We start from the raw sequence: 22376 nt of genomic DNA on the forward strand, positions 1-22376 counted from the left end.
ATTTACCTTTCAGTACTACTTATTATTTTCTAAATTAAATGTTTTATTTTGAGGTCACTGTAGGTCCATATCCAATTGTAAGAGATAAAGCAGAGAGATCCTATGTGCTCTTTACCCAGTTTCCTTAAAAACTACTATTTTTCAAAAATCATAGTGTTACTATATCACATCTAGGATATTAACGGTCAAGATGCAGAACATCTCCATCTTTACAGATTCCTCAGTTTGGCCTTTCATAGCCACACACGCTTCCTTTTCCTACCCAATCCCTAACTCCTAACAACCACTAATCTGCACTCTATTTCTATGATTTTTGTCATTTAAAGAATGTAATAAGTGGAATCATACAGTATATAAACTCTGTATTGCTGTTTTCACTCACTGTAATGTCTTTGAAATCCAAGCAAGTTGTTTGGTTTATCAGTTTCCTTTTTTTTCTTTCTGAGTAGTATTTTGTAGAATGAATATTCCATATTTTGACATTCAGCTGTTGAAGGTTGAGTAACATCTGGGTTGTTTCAGTTTTAACTACCATGAATAAAGCTGCAATGAAAGTTCTTGTACAGATTTTTGTGTGAATATAATTTTTAAATATTTCTGAGATAAGTGCCAAAGAATATGATTGCTGGATTGTATGGTAGTTGCATAATTGATTTTTATAAGAAACAAATTATTTTTCAGAGAAATACATCATTTTATATTTCGACTGGCACTGTATAGGTGCATAAGCATCTTTAACAGCATTTGATTTTTTTTTAATTTTTAAAAAATGTTGATAGACCTTTTACTTTATTCATTTATTTATATGTGATGCTGATAATTGACCCCAGTGCCTCATACATTCCAGGCAAGTGCTCTACCACTGAGCCACAACCTCAGCCCCAGCATTTGATTTTTTACATTATTTTTTCTTTAATTTATTGACAGGTGTGTAATGATACCTCACCATACTTTTAATTTGATTTGTATTTTGTATTTGACTTGTAGGTTAATGTAAGTATCTAATGATATTGAAACTATTTGATTTGTTGATTTGCCATCTGCATATCCTTTAAGGTGAAATATCAGTCCGTATCTTTTGCTCTTGCTTTAGCTGAATTATTTTTGTTTGTTTTGACCAGAACATATTTTGAAATTTTTATTTTGGCTATCTCTATTTCCATGAGATATTTCTTGTTCTCTGAATTCTAGAATCAAATTTTTAAAAATCCTGATCTGTTTTTTCAGGGATACAATGTATCTTTAAACATCTTTTTGAGATTATTAATTACAAAAAATTGGAGTATTTTTTCCTGACATTTGCTTTTGTTTACATATTAGAATTTCTTTTGTTTGTTTGATGCTCTTTCATTTCCCTATTGAGGTTTGCCTAAAGTGTCCAGCAAATTATGGTTCAAGCTTATCCCTAATACTTATGGGACCCAGAACAAGACACAAATGTTCCCCATAAACTATATTTCTGTGTTAGTCAGCTTTTTGTTACTGTGACCCAAATACCTGACAAAAGCAGCTTTAGAGGAGGAAAAGTTCATTTGGGGCTTGTGGTTTTAGAGGTCTCAGTTCAGTGTCAGCAGACTCTAAGGCAGAAACGTCATGGTGGAAGGGCATGGTGGAGAAAAGTTACTCATTTAATGGCAGCTGGGAAACAGAAAGAAGGAGAGAGGAAGGGGCCAGGGACAGACATGGTCTCCAAAGTCATGCCTCCAGTTACCCAGTTCTTAGAGCCGTGCCCTAACTGCCTGTAGTTCTCATACACTTCCAGTAGTCCATTCAAATTATTAATCCAACAAATGGATGAATTCACCAATGAGGTTAGAGCCCTCTGATCCATTCTTTTCATGCCTGAATATTGCTGCTTTGCCTAATATAAGAGCTTTTGGAAGACATTAAAGATCCAAACCATAACAACATCTAAATATTTAGAAATCATAATTTAACAAATTGTTCAACCCTCCTACCTTAACAAGTAAGCTTCCAAAACAATGTCAATTATGATAACAACAAATTTATGTAAAGCCAATTTTATGAATGAAACAAAGAAACATCAAAGACAGTTGAATTTAAATACTATAGCTCATTTCTAGGTGTTCTATGGATCTATAGATGTGTGAACAAATAAATTATAAATTATTATGGACTATAAATTTTTTTCTTGTCTTTATTTTAGTAAATATATTAATTATGTGTTATAAAGAAGATTCTTACATAATTTTGAGTATTATCTTTAATCTAATTTTAAATTTTTTTATTTGCTTTAATTAGTTATACATGACAGTAGAATGCACTTTGGTACATCACATATAAATGGAGTATAATTAATTTCTCATTCTTCTGGTTATATATGATGTAGAATCCAACCAGTCATATAGCCATATGTGTACATGGGGTAATAATATTTGATTAATTCTACTATCCTTCCTACCCCCATACACTCTCCTCCCTTCACTCCCCTCTACCTAATCTAAAGTAACTCTATTCTTTCCTAGTCCCCCCCCATTGCGAATTAGCATCCACATATCAGAGAAAACATTTGGCTTTTGGTTTTTTGGAATTGACTTATTTTGCTTAGCATGATATTCTACAGGTCCATCCATTAACCAACAAATACCATAATTCCAATCTTCTTTAAGGCTGAGTAATATTTCATCATGTATATATATATATATATATATATATATATATATATATACCACTTTTTTTATCCATTCATCTGTTGAAGGATACCTCAGTTGGATCTGGTTTATCTATTGTGAATTGAGCTGCTATAAACATTGATATGGCTGCATCACTGTAGTATGCTGATTTTAAGTCCTTTGGGTATAAACTGAGAAGTGGGATAGCAGGGTCAAATGGTGGTTCCATTCCAAGTTTTCCGAGGAAGTGGATCAAAGACTTAGGCACTAGACCAGAGACCCTGTGACTAATAGACAGAGACCCTGTGACTAATCTTCACCATGTCTGTTAGGACCTGACTTCCTTAACAAGACTCTTAAAGTGCAAGGAATAAAATCAAGAATCAATAAATGGAATGGATTTAAACTAAATAGCTTCTCAGCAAAAGAAATAATCAATAAAGAATATGAAGAGAGAGCCTGTAGAATGGGAGAAAATCTTTACCATGCACACCTCAGACCATTAATCTCCAGGATATATAAAGAACTCAAAAAACTTAACACCACAAATCAAATAACCCAATCAATAAATAGGCTGAGGAACTAGACAGACACTTCACAGAAGAAGAAATGTAATCAATCAACAAATATATGAAAAATTGTTCAACACCTCTAACAATTAGAGAAATGCAAATCAAAACTAAGATTTCATCTTGTTCCAGTCAGAATGGCAATGATCAAGAATACAAACTGAGATGCCCTTCAATTGATGAATGGATAAAGAAACTGTGATATATATACATAGTGGAATACTACTCAGTCATAATGAAGAACAAAATTATGGCATTTGCTGGTAAATGGATGAAGTTGGAAAATATCATGCTAAGTGAAATAGGCCAAGCCCAGAAAAACAAAGGCCAAATGTTTTCTCTGATATATGTATGACGATATATAACGGGGGGGTGGGGGGGGAATGGCAGGGGGAAGGGAAGAATGAAGGAACTTTGGATGGTGTAGAGGAAAATGGGGTGGGAGGGGTGGGGGAAGGAAAGATAGTAGAATGAAACAGACAGTATTACCCCATATATATGTATGATTACATGAATGGTGTGAATCTACATTGTGTACAACGATAGAAATGAAAAGTTGTACCCCATTTGTGTACAATGAATCAAAATGCAGTCTGTAAAAATAAAAAAAGTTAATAAAATTTAAAAAAGAATTTAACTGATAAAAAAAGAAAAAAGAAAAAAGAATACAAACAACAATAAATGTTGATGATGATGTGGGGAAAAAGGTCCACTCATACATTGCTGGGGACTACAAAGCAACTACTATGGAAAGCAGTATGGAGATTATGTAATTTATTATGGCCAGTAATTATGTAGAGACATAATTGCATTAATACTATTTACAGTTTGAACATATTTTCAACAGAAAATGTAAATTAAAGTAAATGTAAGAAAAGTAAGTTTTATTTCTCGTGTATATTGTTAAAAATTTATTTTTATTCAAGAAATGTAGCGTATGTATTTAACATCACTCTACCAGGTTTGTGGTAAGTATGGAATGGCAGTGTTCTTTATTTTTTTGAGCTTATGAAATGTGGGGACCTCTAAAATGGAGGGCCAGGGAAGGGGCCATTCCTGCTCTGGCTTTCCTTTCACAATTGAACAGGGCAATAACAAGACATCTTTCCAGGTGTAGCAATGGGGCTTGTCCATCTGTCGGTTTCTCTCCACAGTGAATAGGCATACATCAAATCTTGTGTTCAACTTCCAGCCATCAGTCTCTGGGCGTCTTCTCTCTCAGTAGATTATTATCTTTCAGAGGAAGAGTCCCTAATCCCTTCTGGCTGCGAGAATTCTAGAGGTACAACAGTCTGCCTGAGTTCAGCCATGCTTTGGAGTCATTCTCTTCTGTTCCTTACATTTCTTCAGGGCAAAATCTCTTGGGGAGTGAAGGAGACCTGAAATTTCAGCAACTTCATATACAAACTTTCAATCAGTCCTCCTGTTTAGGGCAAAAGTCTCACCATCACGCTTCCCTGGTATTTCTAAGGCACTAGTTGCTCAGGTGTGGTTAGGGGAAATCAGCTTGCTACCTCTTGGTGTTCCCTTTAGCTGGACTGTGGTTTTTGTGTATGTTAATTTGATTATCACTTCTCCATCCACTCAATGTCTTCCAAATCTTGCTGCCTTTAATAGTTCACTGTTGTCTTTTATTCCATTCTGTTGTTCTTGGGTTGGTCCCATTTTTTTTTTGTTTTTATTCTGCCATCCAGTGGAATTTTGGAAAGGAGGTAAATCTATCATGTTTACCTAAAGGTGATATTATTGTCACCTTTTCCCTGAAAAGGAAGGCAAAATTTAGTTAAGTAATTTCTGCTTACAAATGCCAATCATAACCAACTGCAGCAAATACTACTAGTAGTAATGGGAAATTTTATTGAATGGCATCAGGGTTTTAGCTAGAAATGGAATTCACCCAGATGGTTCAAATGTATATTAATGAAGGAATACTTGTGGAGGAATGGGCAGAATTAAAGAAATAAAGAAAGGATGGTGAGGCACCCAGGGTCTAGCATCAGTGAGGGTCATTGCTATCCCTAGGACTAAAGAGAAATGGAAGAAAGTAGAGTTGCTAGAAGCTGGTGAGAGTTAAAGCCTTGGAGGAAGGTTGCAGATATTAGCACAGAAGGCTCCAAAGCAGGGAGGAAGGGAGTAGGGAAGAAATGCTCTGGTCTCTCTCCTCACCTTCAGAAGATGCGCAAGTGTTTTCCAGTGGAAGTCAGGCAGCAAGAGAATCAGGGCAATGGGGTGCCTTGGTTGGCCCCTGGAGCCTGCAGCAGAGAAGAGGGGAGAGGGACATGGAAAGTAGATCTGGGGAGAAAGCGGGTAAGTGGAATATAACCAGCAGGAGAACAGAGTTCCTTGTAAAATCGACAAAAGTTACTGCATTGCAGAAAGAGTGGAAACTCAGTTAGTTGCAGAAACCTTAGTGCTTTATTGAACTTTATCACTCAAATTTGCACTGATGTTATTTAATTCTCCATACTCTATATTGTTAGTTCCAATTTTTCACAAAGAATTTTTTGGCCATGAGTTAGTCAGTCTAGTCTCTTCTGTTATCAGTGTGTCTCATGATCTAAAATGCTGTGCTCAGAGGTCTAGCTCATATTATGAACTTGGTTGTAGGGGTCCTCTCACTTGGGTAGAGGGGTCATTGACTGGGCAAGCACCCCAAAGTTGTAAGCTACTCCATTGTAAGTAGTTATCACATGTTGCATGAAGGCATTAGCATAGTAGAGCTTTCTCCCTAGAACAGAGGGTAAGATGGTTAGATTTACCCACTGCCAACTAAGGGTAGGGAATGCAAGAAGTATTAGATGTGTGTGGAGGAGGAAGAAGTGTTATTGAGTGAGGGCATGCAGGCCGGCACAGCCAATTTTGAACACCACTATTCTGCAACAGTGTGAATCCTGCTTCCCTGGAATTTTGTGAAGTGGAATTCTTTTTCTCAACTTTGCTGAAGGACTTATTCTACCATAAAATCACTTGTGTGACATTTAACAATTTTGTACCACAAGGCTGGAACAATCCTAGAAACCAAATTTTGGCTCTTCCCGGATTTGCCACTCAGGGAAAGTGATAGAGCTAAAGAGAGCTTTGGGCAGCTTCACAGGGGACCTGTCCTTAAAGAGATACCAAATGGGAACAGGACATAGACAAGAGACTTCAAATTCCAGCCATTTGGGAAAAGCATGATACTATTGAAATATCAGTTGGGAGCTTTCTTTTTGCAAGATAAAATGCTTTTATATTCCTGTTTACTCATTATACAGTGTAACTATGAAAGAAAGAACAACCACAAAGAATTTTTTTAACCGTGGGGATTAAACCCAGGGGCACTCCACCATTGGACTGCCCTTTTTATGTTTTTATTTTGAGACAGGGTCTCACTAAATTACTGTTATAGTTTGGTTACAGGTATCCCTAAAAAGCTCATGTTAGGCAATAACAGGGGTGAAATGATTAGATTATAAGAGCTGTAACCCCATCAGTGGATTAATCCATTTGATGGATTAACAATTTGAATGGACTACTGGGTGGTAACTGTAGGCATGTGGGGTGTGGCTGGAGGAGGTAGCTCACTGGGGGTGTGGTCTTGTCATGGGTTCCTGGTGCTCTCTGCTTCCCATTTGCCATGAGCTGAGAAGCTTTCCTCAGCCATACCCAGCTGCCACGATGTTCTGCCCACCTCAGGCCCAGATCAAGGGAGTTTACTGACCATGGACTTAAACCATGGGCACAAAATGCACATTTTTCTTCTCTAAGTCATTCTTGTCAGGTATTTTGGTCATATTGACAAAAAACTGACACTGTTGCCTAGTCTGGCCTTGAAATATATCATCCTCCTGCCTCAGCCTATTGAGTAACTGGCTGACAGATGTGTGTCACCACACCAGGCTAAGAAAATTTTAACAGTTATGAATTGTAGTCAAATTAATTAAGAAGTCCTGTCTTGATTTGTCAGACTCCTACAGTGACAATAAGATTTTTAAAATACTATAGAGAAGAGGTTCCCACCAGCAGCATCAGTGTTATTTAGAACTTCTTAGACATGCAAATTCTTAGGATGGCTGAATTTTGAGAATTACTTCATCAGAATCAACTGATGGACTTTTTAAAACAGATCATTGCTGATTTGGTAGATCTGGGTGGGACTCAGGAATATGCTATTATTGGGGAAAAAACATTTCTTAAACAGTTTCCAAGATTGGTAAATGTAGTAGGAAAATTTTTTGGAATATTGGAAGAGTTTATGTTGTACATAATTCTTAAGAGGGCACTCTCTTGACAAAGTGACAACAACAAAATACTTCTTTCCCTTCATATCTGTGGGTTTTACATCCATGAATTCAGGTACTGATAAATGAAATATATATAAGTATTTAAAAATTGCATCTGTGCTGCACCTGTACAGACTTTTCTTGTCATATACCCTAAACAATACAACACAATTATTTACAAAGCATTGACATTGTTCTAGGTAGTATAAATAATAAAGTGATGATTTAAAGTACATGTGGCCATATGTACAGATTATATGCAAATACTACATCATTTTGTATAAGAAACTTTAGCTTCCATGGGTTTTGGTATCCATAGGACAGTGGGTGTAGTGAGTTTCCTGAAACCAACTCCTTCATAGCCAAGGAGTGACAGTACATAGATTTTAAATTTGTCAAGATTTCTCATTTCCAACGTTGCTTTGGGATTGTGGAGGCCTAAGAGATCTTTTATAAATTATTAGATGAGAATCTCAAGAGCTTAGAATTTGTTTCAATTAGAAGAAAAATCAAGACCTTGTGGTCTACATATGTAAATAGTCACTACTGTGATTAACTGAATCTGAGAAGTAATTTCTGATGAGTATAAAATCAATTGTTGATTTAACATTTCAGTGTTACTTGAGAATCTTCTATGTAAAAACCATACATACTAGGGTCTCTAGAAAAAGAGGAAGTAAGAAAAAAATGCATGCTGCACATTTTTCAAAACTGTCTCCCAGTTTTCTAGGGCTCCTATGCTGCCCCTAGGCTCAGCGATTGCTATTCATCTGCATCAGAGGTTAAGTAATTAATAACACAGATGCATGCAGCCTGTGCAATGACTATTTGGGAAAAAAATCAATGTATCTGTTGGCCTGCTGGTAATTATCACAGCACCCACCATTGCACTGCTCTAATACCATGGAAGAAGCACGATTTATGTCTCACAGTCATTGAGAACGGCCACGACACACCATTTCCTCCCTTTCCTAACTTGATTACTGTTTCTACAGATTATTACCTACCATTACCACAAATCCCAGAATGTGGAAAATCATTGGAACTAGAGCAAAGAAGCCAAATAAAACACCTGCAAGGGATTCTGAAAGTGATTATGGTTTAGTTGACGTATCTTTAGTGAGAAATATGGATGATGAAGCAAAGAAGCTTTTGCCTGTCTTGCTTCTGGCTCTGTGTGTGACTGTGTTGTGTGCTCCCTGCATGACTGAAGTCATCATCCACCCTGGCTGCACAGTAGTCATTCATACATGTGTTCATTCAAATACTTAGGCTTGATCAATAGTCACTAAAGAAGTACGATCAATGACTGTTACCAACAGTTTCTGGAGCAGAAGTTTTTGGAATATGACAGTCATTGTATGTGGATGGCAAGAATATAGCATATTTTTATGCTAACACCTGACAATAGTATGATTTTCCTTAAGTTCTGAAAGAGGTTTCATGTACGATATTTTATGTTCCTAGTTCTAGTCCAAGGATTAGATCAGAAAGAAATTATCCCTAGTAAAGCAGCAGAAACCTGCTTTGAGTGATTCAACCATGCTTTAGGGCTAATGAGTTTTGGGGTGCATGCTCAGATGCAAGTTTTTAATTCTCAAGTTCACCATTTAATAATTAAAACAACAAAAGTAAAGTCGTTGGAGTTCAGCATTGTCACTTTCTCTTTCTAGAATATTAAAAGTTAAAAATTTCCATTTTCCAGGTGTGATCTTGGCAAATGAAAGTGTTGTTCTTTTCCAGTTCCCTTCCCAAGTTGTAACTGGCTGCAGCACTCAAGATGGGAGAGAGAAAAGCCTAGCTATGGGGCTCAAGTTCAGGTCCATTGTAGGCATGGCGGCCCAATGGCTTTAGGTAGACAAAACTGTAGCCATCCAGTGGAGGCTTCCCGGTCCTCACTATTTGTCCTACTGGTCTAATCCTGGCCCAGACAATCTAACACCATTTCTACAAAAGTATGTGCCCTTTGGTAAAAGTAGCCTTAAATGCTGCTCCCTCCTTAGATGTTGAAAAGGCTGTTTCTAGTTGGAAAGGGACTGCAGAAAATATAGGAAGACAATTTATATCCCATACAGTGGCACAGCTGTATTTTTTGCTATGGGGCATCTGACAAGCTTCCTTAAGATTCTTCAAATTCCAGAGTTAGTTTCAGCTAAGACTATAAAGTAAAACAAAAATAAACAGAACATGATTCAAGGTTTTCCTTGAGGTGCCTACATGTCTTGCACCAAGTGTATTGATATAAATAAAGTCATATCTGTGACTGGTGATATGGATGGGATATATTTCTGAACACTTTGTATATATGGCTGGTGGGAGATATTACATGTTTATTTTTAAGCAACTTTTTTTTAATACTAAGTTTACTGACCATACACATGCCTGACACTAAAGTCTTATTTTTAGAAAAAGAAAAAAATAAGCTGAAATGTTGTTTACTCAGCTACTGAGATGCAGATTGCTCTCTTCGGGTCCTGATAAATCATGACCAAGGTATCCTTTTCAATATAGATAATGATGAAGTTGGTATTTTGAGCAGGACAGGGACCAGAAATTCCTCTACTTAGTTTGGGCAGAAATACATTTATTACAGGGGAATAAATAGATTTATTACATTGGGAAGGTGCTGGCATGAGATTCAAACTGCCCTGCCACCATCAGGAGGTCAGTATGAATTAAGGAATTCCTCACAACAATTCAGATGCACCTGATAGAGTAGCTTCAATCAGATCCAGAGCCTGAGCTGCAAAGGAGTCTGTGAAACGTGATGGTTTACCTTTCCAGATAGAACTCGGTAATAAGCATCTACCACAGTTTGCTTTTCTACTTCTCTGCTATAGTGATATCACTCATTTTCTGCTGCCTTAAAGCTACAATGAAGATTCTTTAGAACTTTGTGATATTTTTTTCTGGGATATGTACCCACGGGTGGGTCCTAGTATATTTGCCTATTTTTTTTTTTTTTTTTTTTTTACTTTTAGAATGTTACTCTCCAGAGGGGTTTTGACTTTTAAAAATATAATGTAAAAATAATTTTATTTAATACATACTATCATTATAAACTATGAATAGACTTCTGCTTTCAAGAGCGAGTCAATTCATATTTAAAAGTCAATAGCAGAGTTTTTAAAATTTCTTAAACATTGCATCTAGAACAGTATAGTTAAGTAGAAGATAAATCAGTAGATTAATAGAATACTTTATTAAAATTACTTTCTTTGATAAAAATGAATAGTAGTGGAGGCAATAGGGAGCACTGGTTGCCAGGGGCTGGGGAAGCGGGTAATGGGGAATTGTTTATTGTGTCTAGAATTTCACTTTTGCAAAATGAAAGTTCTGGAGATTGGTTGTACAACAATATGAATATGCTTAACATAATTGAACTGTACACTTAAAAATTGTTACGATGGTAAATTTATGTTATATGGGTTTTTTAACCACAAGTAAACTTTTTAAAAAATTAGAACTCATAGGCAGTGGCTATTCCCATAACATTTTAAATCTCTTAATGAATTTAGCCTGAATTCCATAGGTTTCTCCTATGTAATTCTTTGTTTCCTTTGATTCCACATGGCTTGGAATTCTTGATCTCTTTTTTTATTTTTAGTTTATGACAGGTGTTAATTTAATGCTTAATATTTAGAATCCAAATGATAATTGCAAGCAATTATTTATGAAATATGATTGCAAAATAAGATGTGGTCATCTTGAACAAAGACTGCTTAATGGCCACTTTTAAGATTCCATATTAACAAAATGGTCCAAATGAAAACAAATTGTTTGGGAAACAATCAAAAACATTTTAATTAGTTTCACAGGACACAGTGAAATTTCTTTGTAGAAATCCGTGTGTAGCGGAGCCAGGTTTATCCTGTTGCATGGTCTATTCTCTTTGTTAAATTGCCTGCTGGAGCCAATCTTTGCCATGCTGCCTCATAAACTTTTACAGTAAATATCCCATTATTGGACACTGGGGTAGAGAGTGATGGAAGCAAATGTAATTGTTTTAGCTTTAAATGTACCCTTGTCCAAATTTTTCTTAGACACACAGTGCAAGGCGAACCTGGAAGTCATGAAGGCGTTCAGCCCTCTGGAGGCTGGAGTGCATTTAAGCCATTCCAGACAGATGAGGGAAGTGCCCCTTAGGAGAGGGGAGAGGTAATCCTGCACCCTTTCTTAGTAACTCATCCTGTGTTTGACAAGTCTTGCCACCGGGTCTTTGTAGTTAGTCCATGTCTCATCTGCTCATTTCCCTCCTCTCCCTGACCCCCTTTCTGGTTACATCATTAATGGAGATTGGAACCAGCTGGCTTCCTTATTCTCTGTAAAAGGCTTTTATAGATATGAAAATGATTATTCAGTTTCTTAACTGCTTTGCTGAACTGTACTTTTCTCTAACTTTGCTCTATAAATTTTGTTTTTCAGGTCCCCTAATTATCTTTCTGATGTTTCTGATTCCTCTGTAAGCTTACCATACTGCTGTAAAAACTGAGGGATTCCAGTTTTTATGGAACTCTAATACATTTCTAAACATTTTTGAGATTAATGGAAGGATTGCTCCTTCTTACACAACATTTGTTTAAAAAATATCATTAAATCACCTCCTAAATCTTCCTGGTCTTGCTGACAGAAAGCAAAAACCACCATTCCCAGCACTTTTTGCAAAGTTATAAGTTCTCAACTCAGAAAATCAGCTTCTCTTTGAGAGCTTTTTAACCTATGGAAAATATGGGAGTGATAATAGGAAATACATAAATGTATATCAATGGAAATAAGGATCAATTAGGATGAGTACAACAGTGAAAGGTTCCCCCCACATCCTATAGGGTTTTTAAAAATGACTGTTATTTTCTTTTTATAAAATAGAGAAGTTACATACAACTGAAATTATATCATTTTGAAATATCAGGATTTAACATTTTAGTGACTACTGCATTGTGTTTCTCTTTATATTTACTTTCACACTTCTATGATTTTCCTTAAATGTGATCATCTTATTATTTTTATTGGTCGTATTTTAAATAGATTTTTCTGCATGTATTTTTATCTTCACCTACTCTCCTTCCTACCCAAAATAACTAGTGTTTTAATCCTTCTACTCTTTTTTCCTAGACATAGTTACCATATGGAATAAGTATGTATTTAAAAACTTGCCATTGTTTGTGCTAGAGTAAATTATACAGTCTTTCATGCATCTTGCTCTTCTCACTAAACAAGTCTTCATAGAAATGAAACAGTAAAGCTGTCCATCTGTAGTTGATGACATGATTACATATCTAGACAGCCAAAATAATCAATGTCCAATCATCTCATTTCTGAGATTTATAAAATTGTTATTATGCTGTATTTTTATAACTTCTCTAATTCCCTAAACAATTTTAGTTTGCTTTCTGTATTAAATATTTATATTTGTACATGAATTTCTGGATGGTTTTGTTGTTGGTAGTAATGTTTTGTTCTTTATTCACTTTCTGCTTATAATATTCTTAAAGGGAATGCAGTTTGAGTACTGTTTTGTTGCTAGTGTTTAAGTCAGATGTGTGTTCCTGAGCTCCTCAGGACAGGAGGATGAAGTCAGCCAGTTAGACTAGGTCCATGACTCTAGAGCTTGCTTGCTCTGTTTTTTTCCTCCTCTTCCTCTTTTTCTTCTTCCTCTTCCTTCTCCTCTCCTTCTCTTCCTCCTCCTTCTCCTCTTTCTTCTCCTTCTCCTCCTTGTCCTTTTCCTCCTCATCCTCCTTCTCTTCTTCCTCCTCCTTTTATTTTAATCATGAAGAAAATGTTTAAGAAATCATGATTTTGCACTTTGAGCTCTCTTGTCCATTGCCCTGCTGTCCCCTCTCCCCACTCTGCTCCACTCATTCTTCTAGCTTGACCTGTGGACAGAGGTCTCATGCTGCTCATTCAACTCACTCAGTCTCATGATGGAGCTGCAGCTTCCCCCGGCCTCTATTTGAGTGGCAGATCCTCAAACTCATTGCCACGTGGTCATTTTTTAGCCCTTGAAGCACTGCAGAACCGTTGTCTCTTTTGACATGACCTATTGCTCTTGGGATCTGGGTGTTTCCCTTGATAAACCAACCCTCCTCCTTCTCTGTGTTTAACTCTATTTGGGGTCAGGGATGGAACCCATTCAGAAATCACTCACTGTGTCTAGCTCTGTCTCTGTATTAGGACTATAATGGTTAATTTGAATTGTCAATTTGATTGGATTAAGAGATACTGATGATTAAGAAGCTTCTGGGTATGTCAGTGAGGATGTGTCTAGGAATGATTGGAATGTGGGATAATGAACTGAAGCGCAGACCTTCCCTAGGCATGGGCAGCACTGCCCAATAGGATGGTGGCTTGAATGGAATAAAAGTTGGAAGAACAAGGAAGCAGATGCAGATGGCAAGCTCGACTCTTCTTGAAGGGGTTCTTGATTGCTGTTTCAATTGGTCCTCTGAGGATATTGAACTCTTGCTTCTTCACTCTTCCAAGAGAAATCTGCCAGTGATTCTCCAGGGAGTTTCCAGAAGCCTTGGTCTTGGACTAGCATAGTATTGTTGATCCCTCTTGTTCTGGGGCTTCCGCCTCTTTGACTGAGCAGTTGCTGGTTCTTCCGGCTCTCCAGCTGCAGACGGCCATTGTGGATATTCAACTTCTGGTCATGTAAGCCAATCTAATAAATCCCCTTTTTACAATCATACTCCCTGTGAGTCTGTTCCTCTACAGAACCCTGACTAATACACTGACCAAGTTTGATTTTGGGGAGTGAGTGAGTGGGAATTCTGATCCTTCCATCTTTTTCTACTCAAGTGCTCTAGATTCTCAACTTTGAGCTCAACACGTTTGGTCTTTCAAAAGGCCTGGTTCTTGTAATAAAAGGTCTGACTTTTACTTTCTAACTTTTCCATGATTGTTCCTGCTGGGCATTTAATAATAATGTTTAGAAATTTATCCATATGATTTTTTGCATGATGTATCAACTTACCATTAGCAATAGCACACAAGAAAACTGTCATTGTTACTGCCTAAATGCTAGGGAGAACGGGTCTTGAATACAAAAAAGCATATCCATAGCTATAAAAGAGCTATAAAAGAAAAATTGTCCCAAACCTGATTTGGGACAGAATTTTTGTGTGATATAATTCACAATCTCCTTTCAGAGTGGGACATAGCATTCCTGAAGAAAGTGTTTTGGCAATTTTCTGAGGCACTTTAATGGGATTAAGACTTGTTCTGGGAGCCCTGTCATTCATCTACCCAGATGATGTCTGTCAAGAGTTTAATAACCTTTAACAAACCATTCTTTTCTTTTTAGCCTAATAATAACCTAACCCTATGCTTCTCAGTCAGAGCAATTTTGCTTCCCAGGGAACATCTGGCAATGTCTGGAGGTGACATGTGATTGTCACAACCAAAGAAATGGTGGTGGTAAGGGTATTGGCATCTAGTGCCACGGATGCTCCGGAATGCTCCATAATGCACGGCTCAGCCCCCCACAATAAAGAACTATCAGTTTTAAATGTCAATAGTTCAGAGGATGAGAAACACTGAGCTAGCCCTTCCATTTGCCTTTTATACCTTAATGAATCTTTGAAATGGTCAGCTGTAAGCCGACCAATCTTGACAGCAATCTTGAAGCATGATTTAGTCAAATTTTGAGATATTCTCATAACTAATTTGGTTAAAAGTTTTGGTTTTATAAGCAGGAGATTGGGGAAACAGTTTCAGTTAATTCATAAACATATTATCATATGGTACCGGGTGTCTATCGGGAACCTGAGTCCTGATCCTGCTGTTAATACGTGCATAATTCCCAGGCCAGGCGGCAAACCTCATTCAGGACGTCTGGTGTCAGAGCTGAGAGTAAACTGATCCTGACTTGATTCTCTTTGTTGATGTTAACTCTTGAGATTATACTGAACTCTGGTCACCTCATCTTAGTTTCTAGTACAGCTTAGTTTACAACTCATCAACTTGTCTCCTGGTTGCCTGAGAGCTTGAATTTCTTTTATTTTTTGGTCTTCAGCAAGTTTCTGACAGCATGTCTTCCCCTATCATCAAGGGAATTTTGCTTTGCTAACGTTGCTTTTCTGTCTGACTAAACGTTGTGGAAACTAGCCTTCTTTCCCTCCTCTGTCACCAGAAAGGGTAAATAAGATCAAATGGTGACATAGGCAGGTGGGAGTGGGAAAATATAAGCATGCTTCTGCTCCATCTAAGGGAGGACGCAGAGTACACAAAAGTTGGCTTGTGAAAAAGATAGTACAACGTCCTCTCTGAATTTTGCCATGTACCTAGAAGAGGCACAATGTGCCAGATCTTCATTTTTGCAGGACAGACAGAGCTACTGGTAGTAACTATGAGTTCACAAAATAAAGATGTCAAGGGACAAAAGAATTTTCTACATAATTTTTTGGAAGAGACTTGGTAGGTTCCTCTTTTCCCCTATAATTTCATATGAAAGGGGAAATGTTTTAGTTAGGATATAATTAACTTAGCCAAGAACTTTAGGGCCTAAAGCCACAATATAAGTGTCTTTCTGAAGAGAGAGACATAACAGCCACATATTCATATATTCAAGGTTACAGAAAATTGATGTGGAAACTGGGAAAGAATATACTTGTTAAATAAGATATTTTCCTTTCATATAATGGCTTAAATGTACCTTTGCTTTGCTTAAGGATAAGTGAGAACTTTAGAAAAAGAATGAGATTCTGAAAGTATACTTTCCATTAGACATCTTTACAACATTCATAGATAAAAAAATAAGGCAGATTTCTAGATCTTGAGATCAATACCTTGTGCCTTTGGCTCATACCTTACAATTTTATTTCTTAAGTAATAACAGACTGCTGATTATTTTCCCCCAAGAATTCTCTAACCAGTAAGTGTGTAAATCCCAGCCAAAACACCATGCAATCATCTAAAAATCCCTGAATGCCCCAGCCAGTCGTTTCTTTGTTTGCCTCTAATGGTGGTGCTCATTTTCAATTTATTTCCTAGCACTCACTCTTCATTTTTCCTCCTAGGAATAACAGCCTTGGAATCTCTTTCTGACACAACTGTGGCTATATTTATAAGTCATAGTTAGTGTTATGGTTTGAACGTGAGGTGTCCCTCAAAAGCTTACATGTGAGTCAATGTAAGAAGGCACAGAGAAGAAAAGATTGGGTTGTGAGAGCCTTAACCCAATCAGTGAATTAATCCCATGAGGGGATTAATTAAGTGGTAACTGAAGGCAGGTGGGGTGTGGTTGGAGTAGGTGGGCCATTGGGGGTGTGGCTTTGGGGTATATATTTTATATCTGGCAAGTGAAGTCTCTCTCTCTGCTGCCTGATCATCGTATGAGCTGCTTCCCTCTGCCACACTCTTCCGTCATGATGATCTGCCTCACCTGAAGCCCCGAGGAATGGAGCTGGCCCTGTATCGACTAAGACCTTTGAAACCATGAGCCCACAAATAAACTTTTCTTTGCTAAAATGGTTCTGGTCAGATCTTGTAGTCACAGCAGTGAAAAAGCTGATTAAAACAGTTAGTGTTGGCATTTTAAAAATTTGTTAGATCTGGTCCCAATTCCAGGTCCATTTTGTAGATGTTATTATGTGTGACAGCAGTGAACTGAAGTTCATGTTCCTGTCATGGTCCTCAGTGGACTGTGCTTTTGTAATAGAGATATTAAGATATTTGGCTCTATACATGCAAAAAATGACAGTCACTTGATAAAAATCAAACAATACCTATGTACCTCCCCTGAAATGTGGTAGAGTGCCTGGCGTTTGGCCTACAGTGATGAATGAGAGAATCCCTGCTTCCTGGAGTTTTGGGTCTCTTGGCAACACCAGGAAACTGAAATGTGGTCAGTGTGAAACGTGTTGTGATGGGTCCTATTAACAGTGCGGGGACTGTAGAAAGAGGGTATTAACTTGGGACAACTGAGACTTTCCTCAGAGGAGACATGTAACCTGAAAACCCCTTTTTGAGTTTCTCCATCAGTGAAATGAGGAAAGCGATGTAGCTAAGGACCAGTTGCTTGAGGGAACACTTGGAATCAACCCAGCACAGTAGGTTGCTTTTGTGTCTGTGGGTGTGCAACTAAATTTTAAAAAGGACATACTTTATCTGGGAACTAAAAATGAACACTGTCACAACATGCCGAAACACTTGAGGAGAAGTGGGTAAATGGTGTGTACCCTTCTTGAACTCTGCATCCCACTCTGAAAGGGGCGAAGGTCTGAAGTTGCTATTCAGCCACAGACTAAATAAACCTGGCTTCCTTCGACCCCCACCCTTTAAGCAAGATGACTTTGTCAAAGTATCTCAAGTTAACACCTAGAAAATTCCATTTGTCTGTGCTCTAGGCAGGAGAGGCAGAGTTTCTGCAAGTGTTCCATCGCAAGACTCCTGAATGTTCCTGAGTGAATGTCCTGCAATTATACTTCACTCTCAGAAGACAATTATTTGAACAATTAGAACTGTGGCAGAATGACGTTTTCTCCCCTTTGACCACTTCTTTACTTCTACTCCCTTCCCTGGAAGAGCTGGGAGTCCATTTCTAGTAGCACAATAATGTGTTGATACTATATTGTGAGAGGCAGCTAATCAGAGCAAAAAAAAAAAAAAAAAAAAAAAAAGACTTCCTGTAAATCGTCCACTCTGAAGAATTTGAGTTTAGTCTTCATAATAAAATTGACCCACCTGTCCTCCCAAGTAAGAGCAGGTGAATAGCAACACAGGAGATATTATGAAAGCAGCAGTGATTTTTTTGGACCAGATATTTGCAATATTGCTTCCTTTTTTAATAACAAATTAAAGTCCTCCATCAGCTGACCTCAGCCTTTGGGCTCCACTGCCACCACCTTTCCCATTGTCCCTCCAGCCTAGGGTTGGGGTGGTGGCTTCTTCCTAATCTCACATTTTGTTCTCTGATTCCCACTGCTTTCATCTCCTACCTACCCCATTCTCTGATTTAAATCCTTTCTGTTTAAATGCTAGTGACACTCCTGACTGAATCATGACTGATGCAGGTTTATAGTGACATAAAAAAGATTTTAGACTTGCCTGGGAGATATCAAAATTGAATGCTGCATTGAATCACAACTTGTTTTAACTAGCTGAAGTTTATGATGGACTGTGAACTTTGACCTTTTCTAAAACTAACTGAAGCTCTAATCAGAGATGTGAGGCTTCTTTACAGATCAATGGAGTCATTCCATCATGTCCAGAGGGCAAATTTTAAATGTTTAATTAGCATAGCTGCAATGAATACCTCCTTTAGACTATTTAGAACATTTTATTCAAAGATAAAATGATATTTTACAAACATGCATTTTTCTTTATGTGATATTTCATGAAAATCTTACCATGTTAAATGTACTTATTAAGGGGGCTGGAGTTTGGCTCAGTGGTAGAGTGCTTGCCTGGCATGTGTGAGGTTCTGAGTTTGATACTCAGCACCACATATAAATAAATAAAATTAAACAAAAGATCCATTGACAACTAAAAATATACATTTTTTAAAAAATGTACTTATAATCAAAGCCATAATTTCCTCGATGAGTCTTTTATTACACATTATATCCAAAATTTTTGTGTGCTGTGATTAACATCCTTATAGTGAACTATCTGAAAATATTTTCAATTAAACTGTAAACTTATTTTTCTCATTTGTTGTTTTTAGATATACCTGACAGTAGAGTGTATTTGGGCACATTAAAAATACATGGACTATAACTTATTCTAATTAGGATCCCATTCTTGTGGTTGTACATGATATGGAATTATACTGGTCATGTATTCATATATGAACATAGGAAAGTTATGTTTAATTTTTTCTACTGTCTTTCCTATTCCCCTCCCCTCCTTCCCTTAATTCCCCTTTGTCTAATTCAATGAATTTTTATTCTTCCCTCCCATCCCCCTTATTTTGTGTTAACATCCATATATCAGAGAGAACATTTGGCTTTTGGTGTTTTTGGATTTGCTTATTTCACTTAGCATGATATTCTCCAGTTTCATCCATTTACCAGAAAATGCCATAATTTCATTCTTTATTATGGCTGAGTAATGTTCCACTGTGTGTGTATGTATGTGTGTGTGTATGCTACTGTATATATATATATGTATGTATGTATATATGTGTGTGTGTGTGTGTGTGTGTGTGTGTGTGTGTGTGTATCATTTTCTTTATCCATTCATCAGTTAAAGGGCACTTAGTTTGGTTCCATAGCTTAGCTATTGTGAATTGAGCTGCTATAAACATTGATGTGACTGTGTCACTATAGTATGCTGGTTTTAAGTCCTTTGGGTATAAAGCAAGGAGTGGGATAACTGGGTCAAATGGTGATTCCATTCCGTATTTTCTGAGGAATCTCTCGATGCTGCTTTCCAGAGTGGTCACACCAATTCAAAGTCCAACCAGCAATGTATGAGTGTATCTTTTCCTTGCCAACATTCCTTGTATTCTTGATAACTACTATTCTGACTGGAGTGGGATGGAATATCAATACAGTTTTAATTTGTATTTCTCTAGTTGCTAGAAAAGTTGAACATTTGCTCATAAATTTGTTGACCATTTGTATTTCTTTCTTGAAGTGCCCATTCAGTTCCTCAGCCCATTTATTGATTTGGGTTTTTTTTTTTTTTTTTTTTTTTGGTGTTTTGAGTTCTTTATATATCCTGGAGATTAATGGTCTGAGGTTCGGGTGGCAAAGATGTTCTCCCATTCTGTAGGCTCTCTTCATATTCTTATTTCCTTTGCTGTGAAGATTTTTAGTTTGATACCATCCCATTTATTGATTCTTGATTTTGCTTTTTGCACTTTAGGATTCTTGTTGAGCAAGTTGGTTCTCAAGCTGACATGTAGAGTTGGGCCTACATTTTTTTCTAGGTCCTTGATCCACTTTGAGTTGAGTTTTGTTCAGGGTAAGAGATAGGGCTTAAATTTCATTCTGCTGCATATGGATTTCCAGTTTTCCCAGTAGGACTTGTGGAAGTAGTTATCTTTAATGTATGTTTATGGTGCCTTTGTCTAGTATGAGATAACTGTATTTAAATGGGTTTGCCTCTGTGACTTCTATTCTGCTCCATTGTTGTCCATGTCTATTTTAGTGCCAATACCATGCCATTTTTGTTACTATAGCTCTGTAGCATAATTTGACGTCTGGTATTGTGATGCCTCCTGCTTCACTTGCCTTGCTTTAAGGATTGCTTTGTCTATTCTGGGCCTCTTATTTTTCCAAATGAATTTCATGACTGTTTTTTCTATTTCAGTGGAAAACATCACTGGAATTTTAATAGGAATTGCCCTGAATCTGTATAGTGATTTTGGTAGCATGGCCATTTTGGTAATATTAATTCTTTTTTCAAAATTTCATCTCTTATTATAAATTTTTCATATGTTCTAATTAGTTATACATGACAGTAGAGTGCATTTATGCATTTTGATAAATCATACATAAATGGAGTATAATTTCTCATTTTTCTGCTTGTATGTATTGTAGGATCACACTGGTCATGCAGTCATATATGTACATGAGGTAATGTCTGTTTCACTCTTCTATACTTACTATCCCCATGCCCCTTCCCCTCCCATATTAATCCTGCCTATCCAAGAACATGGGTGATTTTTCCTTCTTCTAAGGTCTTTAATTTATTTCTTTCTGTTCTGTAATTTTCATTGTAGAGGTCTTTCACCTCTTGTTAGATTGATTCCCAAGTATTTTCTTTCCTTTGAAGCTATTGTGAATGGGATAGTTTTTCCTAATTTCTCTTTCAACTGGATTCATCATTGAAGTATATGAACAAAATTGATTTATGGGTATTAATTTTATATCCCGCTACTTTGCTGAACTCATTTTATGAGTTCTAGAAGTTTTCTGGTGGAGTTTTTTTGGGTCTTCTAAAGGTAGAATCATGTCATCAGCAAATAGGGATAGTTTGAGCTCTTCTTTTCCTATTTGTATCACTTCAATTTCTTTCTTTTGCCTAATTGCTCTGCCTAGACTTTCTAGGACTATGTTGAATAGAAGTGGTGAAAGGAGGTATCCTTGTCCTGTTCTGGTTTTTTAAGGGAATGCTTTCAATTTTTCTCCATTTAGAAAAGATGTGGATGGGTTCTGTTACTGAAGTATATTGGTTTGTTTGGGGCAATTGTTCTCTTGCTTTTTTCATGTTGTTTGTGAGTCTACCCATCTGAAAGTATGGATCTGAGGCAGTAAAGTTTTGACCCTGTGTACTTAGTGTCCCTGATGGTTTCCAGAATCTCACCATTTAGTGGCGGAGACAAATAATAACAGCAACCAATGCAAACAATATATAGCATTAAACCAAATAGTTCCTGCTATCACATCTACAGTGTTATTTGTCACAATAAACAGAAGTTTTATGATCAGTATTGCCTACAATAAAAACATTAAGTTTGTAAAATGGATTTATAATTTCAATGATGGACAGAACAGATGTGAATTAGGACACGATGATTATGAGGGAGGAGGGAGGAAATGGAAGTAAAAATTACAGGAACTGTGAAAGAAAAATAGAGATTGGTTGTTAGCAGAAGAGAAGAGAAAGGGAATCAAGGGAAACAGAGAAGTGAGAGAAAAAAACATATAAAGTTAAAATTTAAAAAATTAAAAATACAAATAAAAACAAAAGAATATAAAACAAAACCAAAATATACTCATCAAGCATCTTAGTATTCAAACTACTGATCCATGAAGAATAACTGGCTTCAAAAATGCTAGAAATGATAAAAAATATGCTTACATATAAGTGTCAGCAAACCATTCAGGTCACAGTTAAACAGAGAAAAGGTCGGGGGGAAGGTCTCAATGAAACGTTAAAAAATTGTTTAGGTTGGAGTTCAAAAGATTCTCAGCTTCCCTTCTCAGCAGTGTTAGGCAGGATGGTTTGGATTGTGTTGCCTA

Source organism: Sciurus vulgaris, assembly GCF_902686455.1.
Source record: "Sciurus vulgaris genome assembly, chromosome: 3".
In the NCBI taxonomy this organism is placed as follows: domain Eukaryota; kingdom Metazoa; phylum Chordata; class Mammalia; order Rodentia; family Sciuridae; genus Sciurus; species Sciurus vulgaris.